A 10623-nucleotide genomic window follows, 5' to 3' on the forward strand; every position below is an offset into this window, starting at 1 on the left:
CTTCTAAAGTATCAATAAACCTTTACAACTTGAGGTAATTCCAAACCTCCTATCTCAATTGTTTCCCACACTTAAAATCACTTGAAAATAAAGATTACAAAGAGTTTCCCTCACACAATGTATGTGTTTACAAATGAAAGCACAAAGTGTGATTTAATGAAATAATAACAATTTTTAAAGCACAAGAGAGTTGAATTCTCAATAACAAGCTCAATGATAATTATAGAATCCGTCATCATTTGAATTTGATTGAGTCTTGTTATAGTTGGAGTTGAACACTAGCCGTTATTTGCTTTTTGGTTATAATCCGCTTGTCATATATTCTAACTAGATTGCCGCTTGAGTTCATTGTTGTAGCCGAAATTTGAATTTTTGAATAATCGATTTTCCATTTATTGGTAACCGGTATGCCGTTTAATTCCAAAGAGCTCAATTGACGGAACCGATTTGCCGATTGCTTCTAGAAAGTTATGATTATGAATCTGGTTTGCCGTTTAGCACATCCAGTTGGGCGGTTATCTCCAGTAAGCACATTTTCTATATCTGATTTGCTGGTTTTTGTAAGCAGGATGCCATTTATCAACAAAATATAGTTTTGTCTAGAAAAACTTCTTACAATTCATATCCTCATATTAGAACTTTCCTTGAAAATATAAATAAAATGTTTTAAGAACTTTGAGAAATCATCATTCATTTTCTTGTTTTAAAAAAATAATATGTAATTTTAATATTGCCCATTAATTAATGGTTTGTTATCATCAAAATCAAAATGTCATATAGGCATAGAGGCTAACACATTCTCTTGGCTAGTATTCTAATCTACACTACCAGAAAAAAGGGAAACACTGATACTTAGTTTCTGATACTAAATAAAAAGTATCAGCATTTGATGACCTAAGCGGATTTTAGCGCCTTTTACATAAAAGTGTCAGTGATCATTGATACTTTAGTATCAGAATCAAGCACTGATACTAATTGGAGAATTAATTTTAATTTAATTTAATTTTTTTCAATTTTCCTAAATCTAAACGGCATCGTTCTAATTGCTAAAAAGCTATCGATATAAATTGAACAGTTAAAGTGTTTTGGCTCCTTGTTTCCCCCTTTCTCCAAAATTGATTTCCATCCTCGCTTTCTACAGGAACCCTAAAACAAAGTCTATGAAACTTGCGACCTTGAAATCTTTATTCTTTTAACTCAAATTTGAGGCCTCTTGTTTGTTCCACTCAAATCGAAATCCCCTTTAATTTCCTTAAACCCCTCTTGCTAGCTTTTTCACTTCAATCACTCTTCGGCCCGATTCATACTAATTAACAAGCATGCCTTTCTTTGAACATGCAAGTAGAAATTGATAAGCCATAACACCTAGCGATTTTGAAGAAGAAGATTTAAAAGAGGATTCAAGCAAAAAGCCTGTCAAACTTATAAAAGAAGTAAGCCATTATAATTTCGTCAGTTTTGACTATAATCAGAGCAATAATAGAAATCCCTGTTTTTAGAAATAATTAGGGGCTAATTTTATTTAATTTCTGAAATGTCATATTATCTGTTACTTTATTCTTTAATCTCTCATCAAAATAACCATGCCCAATAATGGAAAACATCAATTTGAAACACTTTGAGCTAATTCTATTTTTTATTTTATCCAATTTGGGCTGGGTATTTTTTTTTGCATTTGCATGTTTTTCTGTTGTTGGGTATTGTATTTTTGCGGGTAGAATTTAAAACAAGATTTGTCAAAAGAAGATGATACAAAATTGTGCCTATAAAGTATTTGACAAAATGTATGAGTTATTGATTATTGCAGTAAGAATAAGCTATTTGCTTATTTTCTTTTTATTTCAAATTATACATAATTAAGCTTTCTTTTGCCACTGGTATTAGATGTATATCATTTTGAATTCATAATGATTTTATGAAATTACTTATAAGAGGTAGAAATTTAATCCACCTTTCTCACCATGTTAATATATTTACTGATAAAAGTACTGATATTGTTATAGTTTGCATGTGGTTGGCAGATTATTTCTTTGACTAATTCAATTTTACAAATTGTTGTTCTGCTGTTGTGCTAAAATCTTCTACAAAATTACGAGAAGGTGCTTCATTGCTGAAGGTATGAATACATATTTAAAATAAATACATTTTCACTTTAGCTATACATTGGTGACTTATGATAATGGGTTCATTGACATCAAATGTCTTGTTTTGCCCTCTGTTACATTGGTGACTTCATTGCTGAAGGCATGCATGGCTGCTTAATTTAACAGTTTGGTGTATGTTGGGAATGATGCATGATTGCTTAATTTAATAATTTAGTGTATATTGGGAATGATGCATGACAACTTAATTTCACTATTTGTTTCATTTAAATAAAATTTTACATTAACAAGCATCATTGTTGAAATGGATAAATCTTGGATATGGTCAGCAAGAGTGTCCAAAGAATATAAAGATGGAGTGGAGGGGTTTGTGAATTTTTCTACGCTTAATTCTGAAAATCGTAGATTAGTTAGATGTCCCTGTAATGAGTGTTGCAACCTAGAGTTCCACACTCCTAAACGAATAAAGGGTCATTTATTTCAAAATGGGTTTTTGTCAACATACATAGTTTGGGATAAACATGGAGAGGTTGATTCAAATGCAGCCTTTGCAAGTTGCCCAAAATATTATGAAAATCACGAATTTAGGTTCCAAGATCACAGTAATGTCAAGGACATGATCCATGATGCATATGAACAATGTGATCAAAATCCTAAGTTTTTTAGGGATATTCTTGAGGATGCTGAGAAGCCTTGGTATTTAGGTTCAAAGTATTCTAAGTTGTCATGGTTAATGAAATTGTATAATGTGAAAGGGAAGTATGGATGGTTTGACCAAGGGTTTAGTGCTTTGTTGGAAGTACTTTTTGACATGTTTCTAGAAAAGAATAATGTTCCAAAGTCTATGTATAAGGCCAAAAAAACAATGAGAGTGTTAGGATTAGATTATGAGAAAATACATGCATGTAAGAATGATTGCATTTTGTTCTGTAAAGAGTATTCAGATTTGAATAAGTGTCCTACTTGTGGAGAGTCTAGGTGGAAAAACAAAAAAAAATGTCAAAACAAGTAGTAACCAGGTGCCTGCAAAGGTATTGTGGTATTTTCCTCCTATTCCTAGGTACAAACGTATGTTTTAATCGTCCCAAACTGCTGAGAACTTGACTTGGCATGCTATTCACCGAACTAAAAATGGCAAACTTCGTCATCCAGCAGATTCACCAGCATGGCATTTAGTTGACTCTAAGTGGCTTGATTTTGGCCAAGAACCTAGAAATCTTCGTCTACCTCTCTCAACTGATGGGGTTAATCCACATAGCACTCTTAGTTCTACCTACAGTTGCTGGCCAGTTATGTTGGTCACTTACAATCTCCCTCCATGGATGTGCATGAAGAGAAAATTCATTATGTTTTCTTTATTGATATTTGGGCCTAAACAACCAGGGAATGATCTAGATGTCTACCTAGCACCCTTAATTGATGATTTGAAAACCCTTTGGAATGCTGGTGTAGAAACTTACGATGCTTTTAAAAGAAAACCTTCAATTTACGGGCTGTCTTGATGTGGACTATTAGTGACTTTCCCGCATTTGGGAATCTTTCAGGTTGAACTGTTAAAGGTTACTATGCTTATCCAGTCTGTGGCCTAGACAAAAAGCCACAGTGGCTTACACATAGTAAAAAGAGTGTATTTTTAAGGCACTGTGGATTTTTGCCACATGACCACTCATTTAGATCACTGAAGAAGGTTTCAATAATAAGGCAGAATGGGATGAACTGTAACATATGCACTCCGATTTTCTTAATTAAGTGAGTGATTTAATTTTCCTCTTCGCTATTAATTTTTTTATTTCGTCACGACATTTTATCGAGAATAATTGAGCGCGATTACACACGCCGATGGCCGGATTTTATTTTCATCACGGGTCCGAATTGAGCTTAATTTGTATTAAGCTTAAAAAAAAAAAAGAGGGGCAGAATTGTATAACTGGAAAATGGGGGAAATGAGTTTGTATTTTTGAGAGAGAATACCCGAGAGAGAGGGAGAGAGAGAGAGAGAGAGAGAGAGCTGGACCTGTTAACCCGAAAACCCGACCCGATTCCGCGATATTGACCCGACGAGTTCTCCCGTTTCCGGCCACCTTACCGGCCGTGCTTGGTACCGATCTGAAGCTTGGAAGCTGACCGTCGTATCCCCGTGGTCCTCGTCGCCGGAAACTGGCCAGAACGTCGGCGATTGGAGCTCGAAAGTCGCGGCCAAGATCCTTTTTCGTCGCCGTTGATTCCGCCAGGTTTGTGACGCGCCACCACTTGGAACTGGTTCCTCACATCTTCAGCAACAATTTCCGACCAACCACGATCACCAGGGAGGCCGAAAAACCGCCGAACGATCACCGGAAACTTGCGGATCTTTGGAGCTTCGATTCGCCGCCGGTAGCGCGCGTGGCGACTCACGGCCACCACCATTGCACTCACCGAGGTCGGAACTAGCAGACCTAAGCTCCCCGTCATCGTTGACTGAAGTCCGGTCACCGTTGACCGGCAGGGGCAATTCGGTAAATTCATGAAACTTTGGGGTGAATTTGTAATTTTATGTAATCAGTGGACATTTCGGTAATTTTATGCCCTGAGGGTAATTTTGTAATTTCGGACAATGTGATTAATTTATGTAATCTGAATTGAGGACAATATGGTAATTGACGAATATGAGGATAATTTGGTAAAATAATGAAGTTTGAGGATAAGTTGGTAAAATATTGATGTTGGGGGTATTTTGGTAATTTTACTCATGTGGGAATAGTTTATCGTTAATAGGATTCGAGATTTATTATATTAAATTGGTTGTATTTCTATTTACGGAGAATAATTATAGTGTTTCCGTGATTAGGAGGATCCGCATCCGCGAACGAGAATCAACCCGCGGACGTTGTTGATACCGAGTCTAGACATCATCACTGTGAGTGGAATATACAAAACCTATTTTCATAGTATATGCTGATTTTATGATAAGTATTTAATGCTTCGATTAAATGATTTTCAGGTAAATTAATTTTTATCTATGTGTTGGTCTTTATTGTTATTGAGAATGAGTTTGATTAATGATTTTATTAGCGTTTTTGAGTAAAGGCATGATATTAGAATTGAGCAGATTTTGAGATATGTTGAATAGAAAGAAAATGAGATTTCATATGAGATTCTATGTTTATGTATATGTTATTTTTGAAATCATTAGACAGTACCCTTCCCTCCAGATACAGAGAAACAGATAATATGAGATCAGAAAAGAGATACAGATAAGATGAGATAGAGGCCTTTGGGGCCCGTCGGGACACACATAGAGGCTTTGGGCCGTGTGTTCGGGCGCTTTTGCCTTTTGGGGGCTTATGCATGCACAGTACAGATATATGAGATATGAGATGAGATCGTCCCCATCTATCCGTTGTGGCTCCGAGGCGTGACGTTACCCAGATAGTACGTCATTGCCCGTCCGTCGAGGTCCGGATATGATCAGATTATTCCCTGGGTACTTGTTTGATGACAGTTTTTAGTATTCAGTATTTGATATGATGAGTATTATATGATTCCATCGATTTTATGCAAATATATGTATTATAGTGTTTCAATGAACTGATTTGCATTAAATGAGTTTGAGCAAGTTCTTATGATATTTTGAGAAATTGATTTATGAAATTGATTTGAGGAAGTGATTTGAGAAAGATTAAATGATTTTAAATAAATTTATTAAATTGTCAGCAACTACTATCCACTCACTGAGCTCACTGAGTTTTATACTCACCCCTCTTTTATTCTATCCCCCCCCCCCCCCCACAGGAGATTTACAGGTACATCAGTCAACCCAGTAGCGAACGTTAGTGTGATATTGTGGCCACGTGATGGTGATAGGAGTCGTGGATTTAATTATTATTATATTTGAGATTTTTTGCAAGCTGTGTTTATTTATTATTTTATGTTATTAAGGATAATCGATGTATTTTGATATGAGGATGATTTGGATGATGTTTGATATATTGATTTGAGAATTGGTTATGGAGGATGGTTGGATATTAAATTATTTGGGAGTGTTGCTTTATAATTTGCAGGATTGGATATGTTTTATTTATAAGGGAGACTCTGCCGAAATTTTTATAGAATAGTTTCGATTTTACGAGTTTAGATAGACTCGCCCTGGGGAGTTGCGGGGCGGGTCGTTTCAGTTGGTATCAGAGCATGGTTTTAGATTCTGTAGACTTTACGGTCGTAAATAGAATAAGTTTTGATTATTAAAGTCGGATTTAATGTTTTGTAGGCACCATTATGATTCGTCGTAGCAGTCGACGTGGCCGTGGTCGTGGCCGTACTAGATTAGTAGCTGGGTTGACTTCAGGAGATGTACCTGCGGGGGAAAATGATCCCGTTGACGAGGGAATAGTTGAGTCTTCGACGCACGAGGTTGTGCAACAGGCACCAGGAAATGCTCCGAACATTGAGCAGTCCATTGATAGATTAGCTCAGATTGTGACTACAGTGGTTCAGAATCAGGCTCAACCGCATGTCGGTCAAGTGAACACTGTCGAGCGTGTTCGAAGTTTAGGGGCAAAGAGTTTTAATGGTTCTGGTGATCCACCTGAGGCAGAGTCGTGGCTTATCAAGTTAGAACGTATTTTTGATGTGATGAGATGCTCATAGGAGGATAGACTTTCATTTGCCACTTTTCTGCTCGAGGATAGGGCTTATCATTGGTGGCAAACAGTAGAGCGAAGATACCAAGGGCATGCTGCACTTACATGGGCTATGTTTCGTAAGGAATTCTACGATCATTATTTTCCGGCTGTGTATCAGGATATTAAGCGGAGTGAATTCCTTCGATTGGTTCAAGGAGCTATGTCAGTGGAAGAGTATGAGAAGAAATTTTTGGATCTTTCTAGATTTGCCATTTCAGCAGTTGGTGATGAGAGGGAGAGATGTAAGCGTTTTGAGGAGGGTCTCCGATTTGAGATTCGTACGACTGTGACGGCATCACGGTACACTGAGTTCATTGAGGTAGTTGAGGCAGCTAAGAGAGTAGAGCACAGTATCTCTGAGGGACGTAGAGTTCAGACTCTGAAGCAGAAACGTAGCCAGAGTTGGACAGAGGGTGGCTCGAGCAGCAGGCCGCCGAAGAGAGGCGCGTATACAAATTACTCTGCTGGTGTGCAAAGGAATCAGAGTATGAGTAGCAGGGGAGATCAGAGACAATCCGCCAGTTACAGTTCGGCGCAGCCTTCAATGGGGAGTAATGTTAGGACTCAGGGGCAGTATGACAGGAATAGCGGAGGACCCCGTAGGAGTATACAACAGACTCCTTGCCCTACGTGTGGTAGGAACCATCAGGGCCAATGCCGTATCGGAGACAATGTGTGTTATTTATGTGGACAACCTGGACATATTAAGAGATTCTGCCCTACTTTATCTCAGGGTGACAGTTCTGCTCGAGGGGCAGCCCCACAGTATCAATCTCATGTTGGACCAGTTCAGGGTCAGAGGGGTATGCAGACAGGGGGTTCTATATCGAGGAGTCAGACCACTTTTCCAAGTCAGAGAGGTCAACCTGGTCGACCTCGTACTCAGGCTCGAGTTTTTGCCTCGACACAGCAGGAGGCTCATGCTACACCAGAAGTTATTATGGGTACATTATCTATCTTTGGTCATGATGCTCATATTCTTATTGATCCTGGATCCACGCATTCTTTTGTTTCTCACACATTTAGTATGCATCTAGAGAGAGAGCCTGAATTGCTGGATTATGGTTTAGTTGTTAGTACACCTACCGGAGGGTCATTACTTGCTGAAAAGGTGTATCGAGATAGCATGATTCGATTGGGCGAGCATGAATTTAAGGCGAATTTGATTATTCTAGACATTCAAGATTTTGATGCCATTTTGGGCATGGATTGGCTTGCGTCTCACCATGCTACAGTGGATTGTTTTAAAAAGGAAGTTGTGTTCAATAAACCAGGAGAAACTGAGGTGAAATTTTGTGGTGAGCGTAGAATTTTACCCTCATGTGTCATATCGGCCATTGATGCAAGACGCTTACTAAGGAAAGGTTGCTCAGCTTATCTGGCATACGTAATAGCCACTGGAGTTCGGGAGTTGAGATTGGAGGATATTCCAGTAGTCCAAGAGTTTTCAGATGTATTTCCAGATGAACTTCCGGGGATGCCACTTCATAGAGAGATTGAGTTTTCTATTGATTTAGTCCTTGGGACGGCTCCTATATCTATAGCACCGTATAGGATGGCTCCAGCTGAACTAAAGGAACTTAAGATTCAACTGCAAGAATTGGTGGATAAAGAGTTTATTAGACCTAGTGTATCTCCGTGGGGAGCTCCGGTGTTGTTTGTTAAGAAAAAGGATGGTACTCTTAGACTCTGCATTGACTATAGGCAGTTGAATAAAGTTACAGTGCGTAATAAATATCCACTTCCACGCATCGATGACTTGTTTGATCAACTTCAGGGAGCAAAGGTGTTTTCTAAGATCGATTTGCGCTCGGGATATCATCAGCTTAGAATTAAAGAGGCCGATGTTCCTAAAACAGCATTCAGAACTCGTTATGGACATTATGAGTTTTTAGTGATGCCATTTGGGTTGACTAATGCCCCAGCGGCTTTCATGGACCTTATGAATAGGGTATTTCGCCATTATCTGGATCGATTTGTGATTGTGTTTATCGACGATATTTTGGTGTATTCTCGAAGTCAGGAGGAACATGAGGAGCACTTGCGGACTGTTTTGCAGACTTTAAGACAAAAGCAATTGTACACTAAGTTCAGCAAGTGTGAGTTCTGGTTAGATAAAGTAGTATTTCTAGGCCATGTGATATCAGCTGAAGGAATTTATGTTGATCCTCAAAAGATCGAAGCAGTTGTAAATTGGGAACGACCTACAAATGTGACTGAAGTTCGAAGTTTTCTTGGATTAGCTGGCTATTATCGGAGATTTGTGGAAGGATTCTCCAAGATTGCTATTCCTCTGACAAGGTTAACCAGAAAGAATGCTAAGTTCCAGTGGAATGATGATTGTGAAAAGGGTTTTCAAGAACTCAAGGCATGCCTTACTTCAGCACCAGTTCTTACACTTCCATCGGGTAATGAAGGGTTTGTAGTATACAGTGATGCATCCAGGCAAGGATTGGGTTGTGTGCTAATGCAGTATGGGAAAGTAGTGGCTTATGCTTCAAGACAACTTAAGAAGCATGAACAAAATTACCCAACTCATGATTTAGAGCTAGCAGCAGTGGTGTTTGCACTCAAGATATGGAGGCATTACTTGTATGGAGCAACATGTCAGATTTTTACTGATCACAAGAGCTTGAAGTATTTGTTTACTCAGAAGGAGTTGAATTTGAGACAGAGGAGATGGATTGAGCTGATTAAAGACTATGATTGTACCATTTATTTTCATCCGGGCAAAGCGAATGTGGTAGCTGATGCGCTAAGCAGGAAGTCTTTTAGCTCTATAGCTCACTTGCGAGGGACATACATGCCGTTATTGATTGAGTTGAGATCTTTGGGAGTTGAATTGGAAGTTGATAATTGCAGAGCTTTAATAGCTAATTTTCGAGTGAGGCCGACTTTGATTGACAAAGTTCATCAGATGCAAGATCAGGATTTGCAGTTACTGAAGTTGAAAGAGGATGTGCAAAAAGGCTTACGAACTGATTTTGCAGTGAGAGATGATGGAGTTTTAGTTATGGATAATCGACTTTGCGTACCCGACATTAAGGAGTTGAAAAAGGAGATCATGGAAGAAGCTCATTGTTCAGCTTATGCTATGCATCCTGGTAGTACGAAGATGTACCGTACCTTGAGAGATCATTACTGGTGGCAAGGTATGAAGAGAGAGATAGCTGAATTTGTATCTCGGTGTTTAGTTTGTCAGCAGATTAAAGCTGAACAGGGTTTTCTCAGCCGCTTCCTATCCTTGAGTGGAAATGGGAGCACATCACCATGGATTTTGTAACGGGACTTCCACGTGCTCATGCTCAGAGTGGTCATGATAGTGTATGGGTAGTTGTTGATCGACTTACCAAATCTACTCACTTTTTACCGTTCAAGACCACTTATTCGATGGACAAGTTGGGGAATATTTTTGTGGCTGAGATAGTTCGACTTCACGGAGCACCTGTGTCTATTGTTTCAGATAGAGATTCTGGACAAGTTTGCAAAAGGCTTTAGGCACCAAGTTGAACTTCAGTACAGCTTTTCACCCACAAACTGATGGTCAGTCAGAGCGTACTATTCAAACCCTGGAGGATATGTTACGAGCTTGTATTTTGGAGTTTAGGGGTAGTTGGGACATTTATTTACCCTTGATGGAGTTTGCTTATAATAATAGTTATCAAGCTAGTATCGAGATGGCACCTTATGAGGCCTTGTATGGAAGGAAATGCAGAACTCCCGTATGTTGGGATGAGGTTGGAGAGCGGAAACTTTTTGGTCCCGAATTGGTTCAAAATACTAGTGAGAAGATACAGCTTATTCGGGAAAGATTAAAGGCAGCCCAGAGCAGACAAAAGAGCTATGCAGATCGGTACTGT

General features: G+C 38.8%; 1 long non-coding RNA gene across 2 annotated transcripts; it reads left to right on the plus strand.

Annotated features, from left to right (window-relative positions):
* Positions 1-4473: 4473 nt before the first annotated feature.
* On the plus strand, positions 4474-5942 carry LOC112096822. Of its 2 annotated transcripts, none has more exons than XR_002904657.1 (3): positions 4474-4597; positions 4930-4998; positions 5874-5942. It is a non-coding gene; the product is annotated as an uncharacterized LOC112096822 (long non-coding RNA). The 2 variants fall into 2 exon arrangements; XR_002904659.1 differs by having other exon boundaries at positions 5885-5941.
* Positions 5943-10623: the final 4681 nt, after the last annotated feature.

The sequence above is a fragment of the Citrus clementina genome, unplaced genomic scaffold, assembly GCF_000493195.1.
Source record: "Citrus clementina cultivar Clemenules unplaced genomic scaffold, Citrus_clementina_v1.0 scaffold_9, whole genome shotgun sequence".
NCBI classification, from domain to species: domain Eukaryota; kingdom Viridiplantae; phylum Streptophyta; class Magnoliopsida; order Sapindales; family Rutaceae; genus Citrus; species Citrus x clementina.